Below are 21,270 nucleotides of genomic sequence, written 5' to 3'. Positions count from 1 at the left end.
ACGTGATAGATAGCCAAATCTAAACATCCATGAGTTATACATTCATCTGACATTTCTGGTAGGATGCAGAGAGATGCTGAAAAGACTCAGAGAAAACTAGACTCAAGATCGATAGTACCAAAGGTCTCTCCTCCCATTGATGCCTGACAAGGCCATCTTCTGCTACATATGCAGATGGAGCCATGGGTCCCTCCGTGTGTACTCTTGGGATGGTGGTTTAGTCCCTGGGAGCTCTGGAGGGTCTGGTTGGTTGATGTTGTTCTTCTTATGGGGTGGCAAACCCCTTCAGCTCCTTCAATCCTTCCTCTAACTCCACCATTGGGAACCCCATTCTCAGCTCAATGGTTGGCTGTGAGCATCTGCCTCTGTATTTGTCAGGCTCTGGCAGAGCCTCTCAGGAGACAGCTACATCAGGCTCCTGTCAGCAGGCACTTCTTGACATCAACAATATTGTCTTGGTTTGGTGTCTGTATATGGGATGGATTCCTAGGTGGCTGTCTCTGGATGGCCTTTCCTTTAGTCTCTGCTCCACACTTTGTCTCCATATTTCCTCCTGTGAGTATTTTTTGTTTCCTCTTCTAGGAAAGTCTGAAGCATCCACACTTTGGTCTTCCTTCTTCTTGAGCTTCATGTGGTTTTTGAATCCTATCGTGGGTATTCTGAGCTTTTGGGCTACAAACACTAATTTTTTATGGATGGAGGATATAGCTCAATGGTAGATCAGTTGCCTAACTTGCCCAAGATTTCAGGTTCACTCTTAAGCATGAATAATTAAACACACACACACACGCACACACACACACACACACACACCCCACTGGAACATTTATAAGTGAACAAAGAGTTATTGAATTGAGTGTTACAAAATTTATAAAATCAATGTAATAGAATTTGTTCCTAAAAGTGTTCAGAGATTTAGAAATTTCTTGCTTACAATTCAAGAATAGCTTTAAGAATTGTGCAGATCAAGAAGCATAATAGAGCTGACCCTGGGGGTGTGGACAAGCTATCTGAGGATGTAAGGAAGAGCTAGCACCACCCCTTGCTTGGTGAGCTAGCCAGGGCAGTGCTGGAGGGCTGGCCCTGGAAGCTGGGTTCAGGACAACTGGCCCTAGGAAAGCCAGACTCACGGCTTGTCTGCTATAGGAAAGCTGGTCCTGCTGCTCACCTGGGCAGTGCTTGCTCTGGCGATTCAGGAGAGCAGGAGAACAACACAGCTACCACTTAGTGAGTCCCACATACAGGGCTTTGAGTTGGCCCACCCCTACATCTATCCTGTCTATGAACTGCTGGAACGCTTGAAGGGGCCAGTCCTGCAGAATCAAAGCTGCAGGATCTCCACTTTAAAAGGCAACAACAGGACATTTGAGAGGAACATCAGTGTGGTTTCAGTATCGATAGTGTATCAGAAGTCAGAGGCCTCTAATGGGAAATATGTGTGGACAAAAGGGCACCTTGAGACACATTGTGACACACAGCTCTCACTATGAGATTATTTTTAATTTTTTTGTTGTTTTCATTTTTATTTCTTTTTTTGTTGTTTTCTTTTGGGGCAGAGGATGGATATGGAGGGATGAGGAGATGAGTGGGATTGGGTGCATGATGTGAAATTCAGACAGAATCAGTAAAAAGTTAAAAAAAAGAAATTGTGTAGAAAAAAAAACTTTCTTAAAAATAGAGGGAAGAACTTAATCTGAAAATATGGATGGTTAAAAAATTGTAACTACTGGCCGAATATGGTGACATACACCCCAGTCTTCAGATCCAGCTGTGCTTCTGTGAAGTCAAGGCTAGCCCAGTCTACACAGCCATTTCTCGGCCAGCTAAAACTACATAGTGAGAACGGTTTTCAAAAACTAAGGAGCAACAAAAACCCAAGAAAATTTAAGTAAAAGTGGTGTCTCTGTGTCCATATCTGATGCATGTTTCTCTCTTTTAGGTATAGCTGGAATTTGGTCACTTTATATTAAGAGAACTTTTCAATGAAACAAGAAAGTATTTGAATATAAATCTGACATCCCCCAATGTAAAGGTAAGGACTTGGTAAGAGATCAATTGTCCAAATAGTTGTGTTTCAGGAAGTTTGCTAAACATAAAAGTTAGAGCTCTGCTTGACATGCCAAACAGCTTTCAAACATTTTCAATAGTCACCTACAAGAAAGAAGTAAATGTGAGATTTATTTTAAAATAATATGTAAATACGACATAGACAGAAGACTTAAAAAGATAAGACAATCATGTCTGTTACGTGTAAAGGTAAAACCACCATAAGTAAAACCTTTATGAACTATATTTTTTCTTTTTTTTCTATTTCTTTTTTTAAAAATTATATATATATATATTTTATTAACTTGAGTATTTCTTATTTACATTTCAAATGTTATTCCCTTTCCCGGTATCCGGGCCAACATCCCCCTAACCCCTTCCCCTCCCCTTCTTTATGGGTGATCCCCTCCCCATCCTCCCCCCATTACCGCCATCCCCCCAACAGTCACATTCACTGGGGGTTCAGTCTAGCAGGACCAAGGGCTTCCCCTTACACTGATAATCTTACTAGGATATTCATTGCTACCTATGAGGTCAGAGTCCAGGGTCAGTCCATGTATAGTCTTTGGGTAGTGGCTTAGTCCCTGGAAGCTCTGGTTGCTTGGCAATGTTGTTCATAAGGGGTCTCGAGCTCCTTCAAGCTCTTCCAGTCCTTTCTCTGATTCCTTCAACGGGGGTCCTGTTCTCAGTTCAGTGGTTTGCTGCTGGCATTCGCCTCTGTATTTGCCGTATTCTGGCTCTGTCTCTCAGGAGAGATCTACATCCGGCTCCTGTCGGTCTGCACTTCTTTGCTTCATCCATCTTGTCTAATTGGGTGGCTGTATATGTATGGGCCACATGTGGGGCAGGCTCTGAATGGGTTATGAACTATATTTTAATAAAGCATAACTAACACAGAAAAAAAAACCTACAGGCAATCCCTGTGTTAGAGAATCGCTCTCCTGAAGTTCAGAGCCCAAACAATATGAACAATTACCAAGATGAAGATGGGAAAGAACTGAGCAAATTTCATACAAAAGACTGGTTATTTAACTGACCCATATGAATACTTTCTGGAGATAACATAATCAAGTGAATGTGATTCTCGTGATAAGGAATGGCTCTTTGAAGCTTATCGTGTTGGCGAATGGTAATTTCAATCCAGTTGAGTTCAGAACTCTCTCTCCTTTCATTATCCAAGAGGACAAAGGTTGGCAATGTTTTTATGTATGTATCTGACAATAAATTTTCAAGCCTTAAAACCCTGAACAAAACTTGACCAGACATTCCACTTTTAGGCAACAGAAGGAAAGATAACCTGTGAGTGTCAGGAGTGACCCAATCTTGCCCTGTTTACCAGGTTATTCGGTAACACGATGAAGCTAGTTCCTGTTGACCTGCAAGTGTCAGACAGTAAAACCTGAGTCTTACAAGGCACCTGTTGGGCTGTGAGGAGCTGAAATCAACCATGGTGGGAACATCTACACCATTGAAATTGGAAAATGTTGTAAATCCAGACTGCTCATACCCTCCAGAGAGCAGGACAAGCAGTTGCCAGCGCACTACTGCTTGACATCTGTTATTGGTGGTGCGTGATCAGGGCAAATGCAAGAGCGAGTGAGAGGTTCTGGGTGTTGTTTGTATATTTATTTGGTATGTAGCAGCATCAGACTCTAATGTTTATTTGCATCCAACAAATAAAGGAAAAAAGGGAAACATACATGACGACTGAACTGTAGACCATGTTTTGATTTCTTAGTGGTCAGAGTAAATGTGTTCATTTTCTTGCTTTAACATATATGACTATTCTCCATGAAACATGTGATACTTTTGTAACAGAAAGCGTTTGGAAGTGTGATGTTTTACAAGTTCCATAACTGTGAAAATACCATGGTTAATAACCCCTATAGTTAACTAAGAAAGGGATAAAAGCCTCAGTCTGTGGGATGGCCCCAGCCTGCCCTCCATAAGGGAAGTTATTGTTTTTTTAACATGATCATGGTCAATGATTTACACATTCATTTCTGGAGCTTGTATACAACTGACAGAATTTAGTAAGTGCACAGAAACAGTGTGACACACTCACCTGATTGGCTTTTAAAGGAAGTTCCCTAGCGTTTGTCAACCACACCTGCGTTCTTGAAGAATCGGTTCTCTCTCACAAACCGTCCTGAATGGGATTTTTTCCAAATCCTGTTCTGTTCTCCAGCCCACAGCTGATGATTGTTCATTGATTGACTTACGCTTTATAACTAATATACATACCACATGTGTTGGGGAACGAGCAGACTGTAAATTGCTTGTACATGTTTCAGCTGGAACCCTAAAGCCACTTCACCTTTACATTGCATTGTGTGAAAACAATGAATACAGCAGTCAAAAAACTGAAGAAGAATGTGGCGAGAGGTGCTATTCAAGTGAGTCCTCTGATTCTTGTCCCTGATGGGTTAGGGCTGCCCTTTGGTTCTTGTATGTAAATTGTTTTCCCTAATTTTTTAAGTAGTTCTTGGGCTGGAATGGAGTATAATCAGATGATGTAATTAGATTATGTTCTCTTGGAAACAAGAACAAACTGAGGGATCTCAGCAGTCAGAGGAGAAGTTAGTGGCTACGGAGTGGGAAAATAATTGTCAGCCATGATTAGAAACAGTTGGCAAGTTTCCACCAGGACAATGACTCGTGTGTCATAGTGACAACAAAAAGTCACAGTAAGATTTTTTTTTTTTTGCAGTCAATATGCCACTCCGATTTATATTAAAATGGTTACACAAATACACATGCTATGCAGAGACAGGGAACGTGGGAAGGACGTGCACTCTCAGATGTCATGCTGCAGAAGAAGCTGGTACAGAGAAGTGTAAGCTCTCCTCTGAGAAAAGTCAGAAGTCTCCCCAGGCTCAGGTCAATTCACTTCCTCCCCCTCCTCCTCCACCTCCTCCTCCTCCTCCTTCTCGTTCTCTTCTATTCATTTCTTTTTAAGATACCATCTCAGAGAGCACAGGCTGACCTTGGTCCATCCTCATCTCTAAGGATAATCTGAAACTTCCCATCTTCATGCCTCCACCCCTGGTCTGAGCCACCACGCCCAATTTTGAGTTTCTTGTTTCTCATCTCTAGTTCCTTGGAGGGATCTAGCTGAACAGTTGACCATTGTTGGTCTAGACTTCTAAAGTCTTTTCACTGATGCCTTCATATTGTCCCACCTTCGTCCTTCATATACCACAAACGAAATTCTCAACACCATAAATTCATTTTCTCACAATTCCAGAAGCTGGGAGTTTGAGAAGAAGAAAGCAGCAGATATGATACCCAATGAGGTCTGTTTCCTGCTTCATAGACGGGTGAGGACCATTCATTGTTCTTTTTTTTTTTTTTTTTTTTTTTTTTTTAATTCTTTTTTTCGGAGCTGGGGACCGAACCCAGGGCCTTGCGCTTGCTAGGCAAGTGCTCTGCCACTGAGCTAAATCCCCAACCCCCATTCATTGTTCTTAAGCAATTGCCTTCTCGTGGAGCAGGGAAGGGGAAAGCTTTCCTAGGTCTCTCCGATAACCTCACAACCCTGTGCACGAGTCCTCGGCCAGGGAGTTGTTCTTGCTCCTCTACCAGGGAGTGAGGATGCAACATCCAGTTACAAATTTTGGGAGAAAGATGAACGGTATACAGCAGGTGCCAAATGAAATCCCTTAGCACATACTTCTTCTAGAACAAAATTGAAAAGGAGAAAATGAAATTTAGAGGGAAATGAAAACGCACCTGTTCTCATTGTAAAAGCAGAGAAGAAAAAACCCAGTCACTTCACAGAAAGAAAAAATAAAATACTCACCTGGAGCACAAGGAGGGATTGGGCTTGTGATGTTGTGGGTGTGTGCGGTGCACATGGCCAGCCATAAATACGCTAAGTATTTCAGCAGGCACGCACGTGTGTGTGTGTGTGTGTGTGTGTGTGTGTGTGTGCAGTGTGTGTGCGTGCGTGTGCATGTGTGTAGGCACATGTGAGTGTGTGTGTGCAGTGTGTGTGCATGCGTGTGCATGTGTGTATGCATGTGTGTGTGTACACGTGTGAGTGTGTGTGCAGTGTGTGTGCATGCATGTGCATGTGTGTATACACGTATGAGTGTGTGTGTGTGCGTGTGTGTGTGTGTATGTGTGTGTATATTCTGTTAGTATGTAGATGGATGTGTACAGCAGAAAGGGAAGAGATGAATATGAAACAGATTTTTATGTCGGACAAATATGTTTGTATTCACATTGCTATGTGCTTTCTATTGTGTGCAGTAATGCTGAACAAAATGGACTCCATGTCCCTGAGAAGTGTATGCTCTGAAAAAGAAAACAGACACTTGAATAATTAAGAGATAAGTAGTAGGGCACTGGCCAAATGAAAGAACAACTCTGGGCATTCTAGGGGAGCCACTTATTGTCCTCATGGGAATGAGAGGTAAAGAGTATTCCGGAGAGTTATCTTGGTCAACATTCAAAAAGAAAAGTGGAGCAGAGTCCCTCTAGACAGCAGAGAACCAGCTCAGGCCAGGCTGTAGTAGGATTCAGGCTGCTCATGGGAGAGCCTATGTGGACCTCTGTTCTGATGTCATCAGGAGGTGGGAAGGGTTGAGAAAGGTAAGGAGGTCAGATCCAAAAGCAAAGATGGTGCTAGGGTGCTGCGAGGATCCAAATGGAAGCCATGAAAAGAAAAGCAGAGACCCATCCTTAGCCATGTGTACTGCTTTTTGATAGCATGGACAAAGTCAGATATGCTTTTTAAAAATATTTATTTAATTATTTTAAAATGATACGTGGATGTGTGTGCCAGTGTGAATATGTGCACATGAGTACAGGTAGAGGCACGGAATTCCCTGGAGGCGAAGCTACAAGCAGTTGTGAGCTTCCTGACGTGGGTGAAGGGAACTGTATGCAAGGCTTCTGCAAGAAGAGAGTATGCTCTTAAACACTGAGTCAGCTCCCTGGCCCATAGGAGGCTGTTCTGAAATCCAAGTAAGCCCAAGTTTCCTTGAACTTGCAGTGATAGAGTAGTCTTGAATCACCGTCTGGTTCCTGTCATGTCCTTGCCCAAGGAGGCACCTAGGATGAGAGGTAACACCTTCACTACTTCTTCAAGAGATACACATCAGTCACTGGGGAAGAAAAGGGAGATTGGATGCTTGGTTGACAGGGATTGTAGAGCGACTGAGCTGGCATGCAGGAAGGAGCCTCCTGTCTGGGTACAGGAACAGAGAACAGAGGCCATGTGTTAAGACCGAAGACTGAAGGCAGCAGTGATGCTGCTGAGCCAACAACAGAAGGAGAAGCTAAAGGAATTGCATCCCATGCAAAGAGTCAGCAGCACAGACCCCACACACGCGAAAGGACATTAGCATGAACGTGACCATGACTCAATGTCAGAAACATTTTAAAAAATTATTTCTTTACTACTGGAGATGGAACCTAGAGCTCTGTGTGTGTGTGTGTGTGTGTGTGTGTGTGTGTGTGTGTGTGTGTGTGAAAGAAGTGATCTACCAGAAAGCCATAGCCCCAGGTCTGTTTTAACTTTTTATGTTAACATTTTATTTTGAGGCAGGGTCTCACTTGCCTATGTTGAGCTTGAACTCACTGTGATGCTGAAGCAGGTATTGAGCTTTCTGTCCTCCTGCCTCAGCCCCTGAGTAGCAAGAATTACAGATCTAACCCATCATTCCCAGCCAGCACTTCTGATAACTGCTAAGCTGTATCATACAGGATCATGTATGTACATGTGTGTCCGTGCCTGGTGGAGGGGCATATGTGCACTCTTGTGTGTGCACATGTGCGTGTGACAGACACTCAAGTCTTCAAATGGCAATCAGTAACAGAGACCTTTGCTAACGGTACCATCAGAAGAGGAACACAGTGATGGTGTCATAAAGACTCCAAGATGCCCTGACACGGGTAGGAATGCCACTTACATGAGCTTCAGAATTACTTCTGGAGGTATTTGAGAGTGCCAAGTTTCAGTAGGGAGGAAAGAAAGCCAGTGAATAGTGCTTTCCAACCACCATGTTGTGGCTCCATTTTTAATGACCCCAATAGTCCTGTAAGCTAAGAAGATTTGAGACTTTAGCACACGTCAGAGGCAAGGAGACTGAAATTGAGACTCCAGTCTATGGAGCTGATAACAACAAAGGCTAGAGCCCAAGTCCCTCCTTTGCTCCTTTTCGATGTTTTTCTTTTTTCTTTAAGAAGTATTTATTTATTATTATTATATAAGTACACAGTAACTGTCTTCAGACACACCAGAAGAGGGCATCAGATCTTATTACAGATGATTGTGAGCCACCATGTGGTTACTGGGATTTGAACTCAGGACCTCTGGAAGAGCAGCCAGTACTCTTAACCACTGAGCCATCTCTCCAGCCCCGTTTATGATGTTTTTCACAAATGAACATCCTATTGGCATCACCCGTCACGTGATATGAATAAACGAAACCAGGAGAGCCACCCTTAACATCAAAGAATCCACATACATCATGGAGCGACTCATCTAGTGTCAAACACAGTGGGTACGCAATAGATTTTAGAGAGTCCACTACTGGTTAACCCCCGTCCTAATGGCGAGGACAGGTGCTGTAATCACTTACTCTATTCAGAGAAGCAACCATGGCAGGAGACTTTTGGGAAGTTAATCCCGACAAGGGTCTGTGAGCTTTAGGATCTAGTTTCTTCTCATTCCTTACACTTTGTGAGTGACTTTGACCTTGTAGAGACAGAGGGAATTTAAAGTCATATGCCTCTTTTATAGCCAGCCAGATATGAGATAAAAGTTTTTTTTTTATGGACAAAAGCATCGATATTATTGCTGGTAACTATAGATTTTTAAAATGGGTTTCAGAGTCAATAATACTCATTTCAAGTGCTGCAGTGCCATAATGCTTTCTCTAAGAATTGCTGGACATTACCAGAAGGGAAGAGGCCTTACTGGCTCTCAGTGTCTCTTTCCCTCTGCCCACATGGACAGGTACTAAGTAGCATTAGGCTCAGAAAGGAAATCTAATCTTCAGGCAGAATAAAGGCCTATAATTGTATACAAATATGTCTGCTTTCCCAGGGACTTCATCTTCCCTCAAAGATAAAAGAACAACAGAGCGTGTTCTCTGAACTCAGTTCCATTTGGGATGGGTTGGGAAACTAAACAGAGTCAGGGGTGTTGAGGGTGTGTGGGGTGATCTACCATCTTTTGTGAGATGTCAAGAGTGACAGAATAAGGGAACTTGATTTCAAATCAAGATAACAGGGCAAGACAGCCTTGTTTTTAATGTTGAGTATGACAAGTTTATTTTTAATATTTATTGAGGTGGACCATATAGATCAGCATAGTACCTAGTCAGATTCCGGGTAATTTCTTCTAGAAGGAAAGGAGAGGGTGGGAAGTAGCCAGGAGCAGGCAGTGGTGTTTGATTCATCAAGGTTAGGCCAAGTTGAATTGTGTGGTCTCCTGTTAGGTGTGTGTTGGAGGGGAGGGGAGCTACTTTGTACCAGCACTGTCTAAAGTGCATCAGTGGTACGCAATGTCATGCGTCTCCCTAATTATGTGGCTGTGTGACCACAGGGGCCACCAAAGCTCAGGTTCACAGTGCTGATGGAAGGGGGACAAGAGATGAGGTCATTGAAATGGACTGATGTGGCAGCAGGTGTCCCTGGCCCTTTTAGCTTGGGTGGTCGTCCTCTCTTTCCTTTCTGTTCAGACAATTATCCCTTGAGAGATCCACGTCCTGAAATTACTCTGATTCTTTCAAATTGTTATTATCCACAAGCTAATTATTGGCTTTTGCGGCATCCATTGGTGGCTTTTTCTTGCCTTGCCCTGTCCCTCCTGCTGCTATTCATTTCCCTGTCATTAACACTTCCACCAGAGACTAAGGACAGAGCAGCAGAGGAGGCCGGGCTCCAATCAGCCCTGAAGGTTGGCAGTCACTCCATGCACAGGTTCCTGGTTGGAAGGGATTAGAGTCTGAGGTTCAGGGTGACCCAAGTGTTACCATTTATATAGATAACTGAGAATGACAGGGTCAAATACCTCATGTCAGTAGCTTCCCAGCATCATGTACGTAGTTCAGGCAGTGAGGTGGGCGTCATCCTTATCTGACTAGTTCTGGGTCTCCTGGGGTCTCAGCCGTGATCATCATAAGGCAACGTTTGTACAGATTCAGTTTATAGACCCCATTTTGAGAATGTCACTCTGCACTAAGATCTACATGCACGCCCTTTTTAGCCATTTGAACTTAGGTCTTTTAATACAAATGGTGACTGTGTTTTGGCCGTCTCAAAATTCCTTTCTGCTTCAGTCATGGAAACCTTGGTTGAGTTCGGGATGGGAAAGAGAAATGTTCCCCAAGTCTCTCTAGCTTATCAAGTCCAAAACCTCAGCCATTAGAAGGAGATTTGTACGCATTGGCGAGTAAGAAAAACAATGAAAGACATGGGAGAGAGGTGTAGGCATGCCTTCTAGTAGGCTGGAAGTCGGTAGTTCTCAGAGAAATGTCATGAACTCCAAGCATGGCCCTGGTGTCCTGTTACTGGAAAGCGGTGTGGCCCAGGAAAAGAGAGAGTAAGGAATTAGGAGTAGTGCACACACCAGCACTCAGCAGTCCCACTCCGTCCTTACCCAAGATCTTCAGAGACAAACTCCTGGAAGAATCGAGGCTGATTGTCTCCCCACGGTGGAGGAGCAGATTTTACTGTTCTCAGGTACGCTGTGTCCTGTGCATTCAGAGTAAATGATACTGTTCCTATTTGTACAATCATAGATGAATCTGTGACAGGAGAGCTGGTTCTTTGAAAGCACGCTTCGGCCTGAATGGAAACTATCTCACCCAAGATGTGTCAACGCGTTGGTCCTCAACGCTCCAGGGTAGAATTTCAGAGGCTGACTAAAACTTGAAGGTTTTGGACTCATGAATTGGCTAGTCTATTTATGGAGTCACAGCTTAGTGTGAGAGAAGTCAGCCCCTTCTCTCTGCTTCCTGGCTACTAGGGACCAAGTAGATTTCCCCATCACCTGCCCAGCTATATGATGATGTAGACTACGTATATATTCCCCAAATTCTTCGTGAGTTTTTTAATATAATGTAATAATCATGAACACATTTAAAGATTTAATTAAATTAAAAGATGCTTATGGGTGTAACATTGCTCTAAACGTTGCTTAGTGTGGTGTGTGATTTGCTTATGGTAAAATATACAAATCTTTGCTCTAGTAAGATATTAAAATCTTTAGCATAGAGTTCTCTGAGTATCAAAAATGCACACATTTGTATGAGTTGCATGATTATAACATATAACATATTTCTGCCATCCCAGAATATTAAAAAAAACCCTCCCAACCATCTTGCCCATAAATAGCCATTGTCTTGGTTTTATTATCATAGTTTAATTTTGTTTCTAAATAAACTATGTGACAGTATTAAATGTAGATTTTCCTTTAATCTGATACTTTAGGGTCTGTGACCTGGGAAGATGGCTCAGTGGACCAAGTGTTTGCTCTGCAAGCTTGAGAAGCTGTATTCTGATCTGGTGTCAAACATCGTAACCCCAGCCCTTGGAAAATGGAGGCAGGACAATCCCTGGAACTCACTTTCCAGCCAGCCCACATAATCAGGAAGCTCTAGGTTCTTCTGTGGAGGCCTGTCTCAGAGTGAAACCAGGTAGAGAAACTGTGGAGGAAGGTACCTGACTCCAATCTCTAGTCTCCATCTGTATACACGCACACGCACACACACACACACACACACACACACACACGTACATACACGTGCACACATACATGTACATATACTCATTGTCCATCAGCTGGCCTAGTCTACTTACCTCTAACTCATCCCAATTTGAGCAAATTTTTCCAAGCTTTAGAATCTGGGGAACCTTCCAATCCCGAGTTGCATAGATGGGTGCTAGACCATCTGGCCTTTCCCAGCCCTTCCCACACCCTGCCACTATCAGATTAAGGAAATCATCACACCCCATGAAAAGCGCAGGCCTCTGCCCCAATTTTTGCCTTTACACAACCTCCTCAGAGTGAGCACTGGATGAGCCATCAATAACGGAAAACTATGACATGTCACTGTGGCCATGTGGTTCCTTTCTGTCACTGCTGCTATTGGTCTCGAGCATGAGGGTTTCTCTGTTTGTTTGTTTGTTTGTTTGTTTGTTTGTTTGTTTGTTAAGAGAAAGAGAAATCACACTGTGATGTACCTTCCTTCAATGAATGGTGCAGGCTTAGAATGTTGTATGGGTCTCTTGTGCCTTCTCTCCCAACAGAGACAAAGCACGGTGCACATTTATAAAAAGTTGACATAGTTTATATCACAGACAAGGAAGAGGGCCCACCATGCTTTCTGCAGGATATTGGGGTGTCAGTCCACTTTGTCAGTGGTCCTGCTACTACCCTACTTCCTGAAGACACAGCAGAGAGGTGGCAGCATTTTGATGCTGGAAGCATGCTCACAATTCTGAGACTGCTAATTCCCAGGGAGCATTTGATCACGCTAAGTAGTCGGCTTAATGAAACTCCATCTAACACAATAAAAAAAGCAATATTTTTCTTTTGTTCTTTTTATCCATTTTCACATTTTAACAAATGTTATTTCCTGAAATGGATATTTAGATACACTCACTGCTGAAATACTCCATTATTAGCATGCATTCTATTAGCTGGCTTGCTTATTATATTAATGTTCAGAACAGGGATCACTGGAAATGACATTTATTTCAGAAAATTAGGAGAGAACTCTTCAGAATTAAACAACTTAATCCTTGTTTCTGATTGCGATTCACTCTAGTCTGCATAGTTCCTAACTCCCTTGGAGACCTGCATTTAATTCTGTCTGTGGCAGCTCTTTGCCTAGGTGGGGGTGGGGGTGGGGGTGGGGGTGGGGATGGGTGTATTTCAGAAGTCAGAACTTACTCTAGCCATGTGCACTTTAGCCATTCAGTTCTTACCTATATTCTGTTCTCACTACCGAAGGTAGCCCTGCCCGCTCCCTCCACAGTGTTTGATTTTGTACAACAGTGTTGTGGCAAGAGGCTTTACACAGGTGTTGTGACGTTGCACCCCACGCTTGCACACTAAGAACAATGTATTTCAGCAAGCAGCTCTCTGTGATTTCAGCTGCAACGTGTGGCTTTTGTCCCTACAGAAGTCCTCTTCCTTACATGGCTCCTTTTTCCTTCCCTGGGAAGAGTCAGGGGGAATTTAGCTGATAAGACATTCTAGAACATCATTACTGTATGAGTGAGTGATCCTGGCATTTGTGCTGAATACTACCTAGTTCAGATCGTTTCCATGTCTGCCTGCCACCACAGGCAACTGAGTTATTCTGTTTCTAGCCTGAACTGTCCTCCTAGGTAGACACCATGCAGTTTTCATCTACCAAGGACTGACCCTTCATAAGCTAGCAAGTTAAAATGAGCTCAAAAATCAAGACAGAGACACAGAGAGTTGGCTAACTCCTAAAAATCTAGGGTCTAGAGTAGACCATAAGGCAAGAGTAGGGGTTCACAAAACTAATCCTAAAATAGCCCATCCTCTTTGTCTACAGAAGCGAGCAGTTGATAGTTTACAGGGAGTCAAATGATTAAAATCCTGGAAGTAGAAACTCAATTTAAAAAAAGAATGACATCCAGACATGAGAAATTAAGTAGGGACCAGATGGCATCATAAGGTTTGGAGTCAAGTCCAACATGGCGTCATGCATGCACACACCTTCAGGAAGTTGGTTGCAACTGCTTCTGCTTCCACTTCAGCTCGCTCTCCCAAACTGCATCTCAGGCAACTTCTCCTTAGCCTGATCAGTTAGAAGGTGAGCGTTGCAGGAAGCCTGCTTAGCCCTCCCTTGTCATCTCTCTCGCCTACCTGACTTCTTGCATCCATCTTGCCTACCTGACTGTCCTGTTCTCAGAACCTGTGGTTAATGCAGTTGGGATTGCAATGAAAGTGTTACTTAAGATCCAGCTAGTGTCCAGTGCTCTGGACACCATGTCTCATTTAGACACCCTTGCAGTCTTTTAGACAGGCACTATCAATATACTTAACTTTCAGAGATAAGACACTTGGAGATGGTCGAACTGAGTTAATGAGTCCCACCCCTTTCCGAGATCGATAGGCTGTTATTGGATACTGGGGGAGAAGGACACATTTTCTTTAGTGATGTAGACACTAGTAAGTTGCCTGTGCTCCTACAAATAAACCCTCACCTCTGCCCCTTGGTCATGTAGGCAACCCTAACTAAACTCAACAAGTCACAAACATATGTAAACACATACACACACACACACACACACACACACAGAGAGAGAGAGAGAGAGAGAGAGAGAGAGAGAGAGAGAGAGAGAAATCAAAGAAGGGGGATTAATTGTGAAGAGGAAGGAGTTTGAAGAGAGTGGAGAGATGACAACAGAACATACTGGAGTGAATTAGATCAAAAGTATATTATACGCATGTATGAAATTGTCAAAACTTTGATTAGTTAATATTCTTAAAAGAATGGGAGCCAAAACCTGAGCTCTCCACCGTCTCATGACAACAATAGCCTAGATCTCTATTTTAACTGCAAAGACACAGAGGTTCAAAGACAACACAATGCATTCTGTCCTCCACTCAGAGTTGTTTCTAATAATCTTAGCCACTACATTAGTCGATTAAAATACTACTTGTGTGTGTATGTGTGTGGGGTGGGGCATGCATGCATGCAAGTGTGTGTTTGCATTTAGCCGACACCCATCTGCCCTCATGATTTTTGTCAGGACCATCTCATGTGATGTTTTCTTGCTTTCTCATCCTTTAAACTTGACTTGGAGTCAGACCGAACCTTCAAAGCTTCTATGCGGGTTTCTTCCCCATGATCAATACGGAAAATATAAACAGGTTTCAGAAATGACTCCTTCAGTCTATAACAAATCACATCTCAATTTCCTTCCATTTGGCAACAATTCCAACTCAATGCCTCCCATGCAACTTAGACAAATAGATCTCATGGCTCCTGCCCGCACCAATGGTAATGCCACACAGACAGCATTAAAGACTCAAGGCAGACTCGTTCCTAACCCAGGGAGGCATTACTAATTAAGCAGCTCTGGCATATGTTATAAAAAGTATCTGCCACCCTTCTTTGATTGTGTCGTTGTCTCAAACCTTCCCTTCAATATTAAAGAAATTCAAATGGATGCAATTTTTCAATTAGAGGAAGAGAAGGGGTTAGTATTTCATATGTAACCTTAGAGTTTTCAATAGACAGCAAGAAAAGGTTTGGCATACAAATGTATTCCTCAGTCCTAGAAACAGATTTGAACTAAAACTGTTGATTGATACATAATAATTTTAACATGGTTCCTGATTCTCTTACTGAGTCTATAATGAAAACGAATTTTATTACTTTTTCACCTTAAGAAAGCATCTAAGAAACGCCTATTTGTGCATGGTTCAATGCTAATCATCAAATAAATAGATTATCCTAATACAGCTTTAGAGATCATAGACACCAATTATTTCAGTCCTAGACTGCAGAAGTTAAAGAGAGGCTTATTTAAAACTCACTGCATTGTTTTAAATATATTATGACTGTTAAATTTGTGTGTCAAGAACTCAAAGGGCTAAGTTGATTACAGTGCTTGTATTTACTGTCTAGGTACTGCTGGGCTCAAAAGCAGGATTCCAGGTCCATGGAGTCAGTTTTACTACCATTGTCCTTCCACCTCCACCTCCATCCCTCATCCCTATCCCCACCCCATCCCCATCCCACCCCCACCTCCACCTCCACCTCCATCCCTCACCCCCACCCCCCCATCCCACCCCCACCTCCACCTCCACAACTTCAGAAAAAGTGTTAGGTTACTACCCAGCTGCTGGGAAAACTAACGATCAAAAGTCAGGACAATTCTACACTTTATAGGGTTTCTGACAAGGAAACCTATACTCTGGAGGTAAGGGTTCTTTGGTGAAAATGACCATGTTTACATCAAAGCCACCAGTAGATATTCACTGGATTCCCATCTATCATGGAATTCCCAGAACATGTGGGCTGGAGTTAGCGTAACGGAGCATCTTCCTGCTCTCTAGGGAAAAGGCTTCTCCTTCCTTAATGGTAATGATCTTTATAGCTCAGTGGTGCTCTCAAAAACCAACCTCAGAAATGGAATAAATACTAGCTTTGACTCTTACCTTATATGGAAACAGATTTCTACCTCATATGCAATATATATATATATATACATATATATATATATACATATATATACACATACACACACACACATATACAATGATAGCGATTCTCTCCATTTCTGAATAACACTGTCAGGGACTCAATGGCAATATAAACAGCAGGGTGCCCCCGAGGAGCGTAATAATGACATTCTAAACAGTTATGCAACTTCATATTTCTCCGAGGGCTGCGGTAGAGAGCGGAGGGATAGGTGGGCATAGAACTTCCTCATCTTGAGAATGCTGTCTCATTTGCCCTTAAGACTCACCTACTGAGCATCTGCGTGTATAAAAGACCAGAAGCCACAGACAGAAACTCAAGTGCTTTTTAGGCCTTGGCAGATGCTCACATACCACCTCAGTAATAACAGTATTCTTTCAGGACTGTGACCCAGCACAGGAAAATCAGGGAGGTTACACAATGGCCAGAAATTAACTCTTGACACACTTGTAACTTTTCCAGCAAGCACCGGGGCTTAATATTCCAGCCCTGGAAGAGTTTGATCTCCCCTGGTGATAGCAATCTGCCTTTCAATTTCACTGTCTTGAACAGCCAGCTGTGAGCCTTTATATAACATTTCACAGTCTCTTAATTACCGCATGACAACCTCGGGGTTGCTAATCCTAATACCACACCGAAGTGAGGGGCTCGTAGGATATCAGCAGCTGAACACAGTTCTTTCTGGGCTAATCGTACTTGGTGGAAAATGGAGTTCTTCTCCAACACAGTAAATGGTGATCTTAAAAAAATGTTAAGATAAACTTGTAGTTTTACCCTTTATCACTGGAGAGAAGTGACCTCTTCTGTCCTAGGCAATAGGTGTACCAGGGTGTTAAATACATAATGAAGAGCCTAGCGAGAGCGACTTGGAGGGAGAAAGTGGGTCTAAGCTGGCAGGGGGATTCCTTGGATGGTTCGTTTTATTGCTCAGGCAGAGCATGCTGGTCTTTTTTCTTTTCTTGGTAGAAATTGGGTCATAGATGTAACATTCCTGAGCCATGCAATGACACAAGAGGGCCGTAGGTTTGATTGTCTTAACAGGGCAAACAGGATGAGTTTTATTACTTATGGGCCTATCACAGAGACCAAATGGCCAGTTCCAATCACTCAATGCTGATATTTCCTGGGACTCGGAGAGCTTGGTTGGTTGGTTCAGCCTGCCCACATTTTTGCTCATGGTGTTATACTACCAATGCCACAAAGAGGTGAATCAAGGCTGCAGTTCAGATGCAGTCATGGAAGTCTAATAGGAGTGGGAAGGTCGGCAAATTTCCTAATAGCTCCTAGTGTGTTGACCAATGAGGAGACACCGCTGCCCTGCCATCCAGTATTTTGTAAACGAAGTTGCCCTCCTCCAGCAAAGGACGGTGAGATGGCTTGAAGTCCATTGGGCTTGGGTTTGATGCTGAACTGGTGAGCTCACTAGGTTGGTGACCTGAAACATTACTGTACCTGAGATTTTATGCCGAGGTCCAGCCTCAGCATGAGGAGGGTCCTGAGAATGGGGGGAATGGGAGAGGCTCTGGCTGATTAAGAAGTTCTATGGGGCAGGGGAGATGACTCAGTCATGGCCTCAAGCATGAGAACCTGAGAGTCCCAATACCCATATAAAAGCTGGAGGAGGCAGTGACCCATACCTGGGATAACTCTGCTAAGGAGAGAGAGAGCCCTGAAGATTCCCGGTACTGCTGGCATTGCTGGCATGGCCAGACCAGGAGAACTGCAAACTCCATGTCCATTGAGAGACTCTGCTCATCTCAGAATATGAAGAAAGCTACTGAATATAATATTAAACATTTATCTCTGGCCTCAACACACATATATGCATGTACAGTCATGTGCAAGTGTAACTGCACAGATGTAATCACACACACACACACACACACACACACACACACACACTCCTTCCCCCTCCCCTCCCCTTCCCCTCCCCCTCTCCCTCTAGCTTTAGGAGATTGGAATTTCCAGCTCATGCAGGTTCTCTGAGCTCCACACTTGGGTGTCTGAGCGTTCACTTGCTGTGTTCATCTAGGTATGAAGCTCAGTTACAGAGCATACACACCCAGATGCTTGACCATTGTCCTCCCAAGCCCTGCTGAGATCCCTGGTTCAAAGAGTTTCCTCTCTCCTGAAATGGCATCTCAGGAGCACCTCGGGTCCTTTATTCCTTAGGTAATTCATCCGCAGGTCCTGTTGGTTTTTCTCTGAAAACGCGTTTTTGCTCTGGCTTCTTTTCCGTCTTCCACACATAATTCACCAGCACTCACTCACCTAGGCTGCTGGAGCTTTCTATCCGGACTCACAATTTATTCAACCGTTCAGGATAATGTCTACAGTGAAACCTATTGATTGTAATATTATTCTAATTACATCTGCTCTGTGTGCGTGCGTGCGTGCGTGCGTGTGCGTGCGTGTGTGTGTGTGTGTGTGTGTGTGTGCCTGCGTGTGTGTGTGTGCACGCTTCTTTAATATCTCTGGATTTGGAGTCACGGTTAGAAAATCTTCCTTCTGCTCAGATGTGTGGGAATCCCTGTTTTACAGTTTTGTTCTTTTACGTTTAGATTTCTAGTTTATTTCAAATTTACTTTCTGTATGACATGAATAATGGCATGAGGAGATACATCATTTCATCATCACTCTTCGGAATAAAGGATATAAGCTTTAGGTATAAAAGATCCTTGAGATACCATCCTTATGTGTACTAAATTTCAGGTTATAATTGAGTCCACATAATCCAGCCAGATGCTATTTAAAAAAATCTTTTAGCAGGTCTGTAACTGATTCATTTTAGTTTGATATCAACCAGCAAATGTTTCACAAGCACTTAATAGTGGCATGTGAGCTGATAGGAAGGTGACAGTTCCAAAGTGCCCCAGGCACTGACTATGTCATCTCTGACTTGCCAGCTCTTTCCCATGAATCTTCGTTGGGTGCACACAGGTAGCATCCTAATACCTGGGGACAGGGCAAGAGATCTTTAGAGAATTATATTCCTCCCAAAACGTTGTTTATCTCCTACACACGAAGCAGTGGCACTGTCTGGCCAACCCGCTGAGCTCTGCTTACGTTATTAATGCTGCGTGGAGCTGCTAAGTTTCAGCGAATATGCAGCAAAAGACTTACCACTTGTGTTAAGCAGTATACTGAAAGTCACGGTCAATAAACTAAGGCAAGGAAGATAGAAAGATACAAAGCTTCATAACGACTGTTTGAAGATGCACCCAGCAAACATGGAGGGAGTTCCACAACAGAACCATAAGACTGTATTAAGTACTCTATGTAGCATGGCTGCCAAACGTGGTTAATGGGTAACTTGAAAACAAATGTAAAATAAAACATTTATAGAACCAGCAAAGATAATCACAATCTAAAATATAATCCGGTGTGTTTCAAGTTAAACACACCGTGAGAGCTCAGCACTGCAAACTCTAAAGCATGTCTGAGGGGCAGCACTGCTCAGAAACAGGCCACTGCCACAGCGGTGGGTCTGCAGACTAAGGGAGCATCATCTCTTCCCAAATTGGTATTGAGATTTAGAATGTACTTCTTACCCATGGCAAAAGTACTGAGGGTAGCCGTAACCAGTTTTAAAAAATAATAAATTTGGAAATTTACAATGTTTGCTTCAGGACCTAAAATAAAGCCAGTGTAACCAAGCTCACGTGCACTGGCACCAGGACAACGAATGGATGCACAGAGGGCAGAGGGCAGAACGTAGAAGTCAGACATAAAGTATGGTAGGTTCATTTCCACATGGGCTGTAGTCAGCTCCATGACAGGAAGATTTTCTAATGAATTGTACTGGAACAATTGGCATTTTTCTGATTGGGTACAAACCATACACATTCATTGTATACATACATACGAACTCTATGCATACAGAGCATGTTCATGTACAGGTAGGAATATATATTTAAAATTAAGGTGAGGTGGTCACAGGCCTAAACAGCTAGCATAGTAAAGAAAGCATGAACATATAATGAGGACCCAAGTAACAATTTATTAGAAAATGAAAAGAAATTTAACTAAATAATACTTGAAGAAAATGACCAGGCGAGTCACAGACTGAGGTGTTTGTAAGGCACATCCAAAAACACATCTGACGAAACATTCGTGCTTATTTACATAAATGACTTCTCCATCGACAAAGGCAAAGACCTGAATAGACCATAAAGGACACCTGTGAATCCAAAATACACGAGAAAGATGCCAAGCATCACTTCTGTGAACATGCAAATCAGAAGGGTGAGATATCATTTTCTTATCAGTAGAGGAGCTTGTCTTAAGAACCCAACCTGACAGTGTTCGCTAAGTGTTAAAGAGAGTGTCTGCCTCGTGGAAATTCCCTACTTGGATCTCAGCAAAGCACAGTATTAAAACTATCTAGAGGGGCCGGAGACACGGTCGGTGGTTAAGAGCACTGACTCCTCTTCCAGAAGACCCAAGTTTAGTTTCTAGCTCATAACTGTAACTCCAGAGTCAGGGGACCCGACACCCTCACACAGAGAGCTACATGCAGGTCAAACACCAAAGGCACATTTAAAAAAACAGACAAACAAAACTATCTGGAAAAGCTGGAAAGTTCATGTAAAACTTCACAGATGCTTCCAAGAGTAGTCGTGCCTTTATGTTTACCAAAGAGAAATAAAAACACGCATCTGAATGCATTCGTGGAAAGAACCTTCTCCCTCGTAGCTGAATCCCACCCAGGAATTCAATAGTTCAACAGGAGCCCATGCCTGCAGTAGAATGTTCTCCAGCAATTATATGGAGTGTATAGTTGATATACACAACATGGGTAAACACAATAACCAGTATATTGAATAGCAGAATCCAAACGTACAAGCAAGCATGTACTACATTGTTCTATTTAGATGAAGTCCAGGAGCGAGCACAATGATAAAACCTTATCCACAAGAGAACAAAGGACTGACTTGTAATTGTTGATTTCAAAGGGTTCTGGAAATGAGAGAAAGGTTGTATATGGGTCTAGGGTGGTAGTGACTAGGTTCTGAAA

The sequence above is a fragment of the Rattus norvegicus genome, chromosome 18 (genome assembly GCF_036323735.1).
Source record: "Rattus norvegicus strain BN/NHsdMcwi chromosome 18, GRCr8, whole genome shotgun sequence".
Classification (NCBI taxonomy): domain Eukaryota; kingdom Metazoa; phylum Chordata; class Mammalia; order Rodentia; family Muridae; genus Rattus; species Rattus norvegicus.
This window is presented reverse-complemented; position numbering follows the sequence as displayed.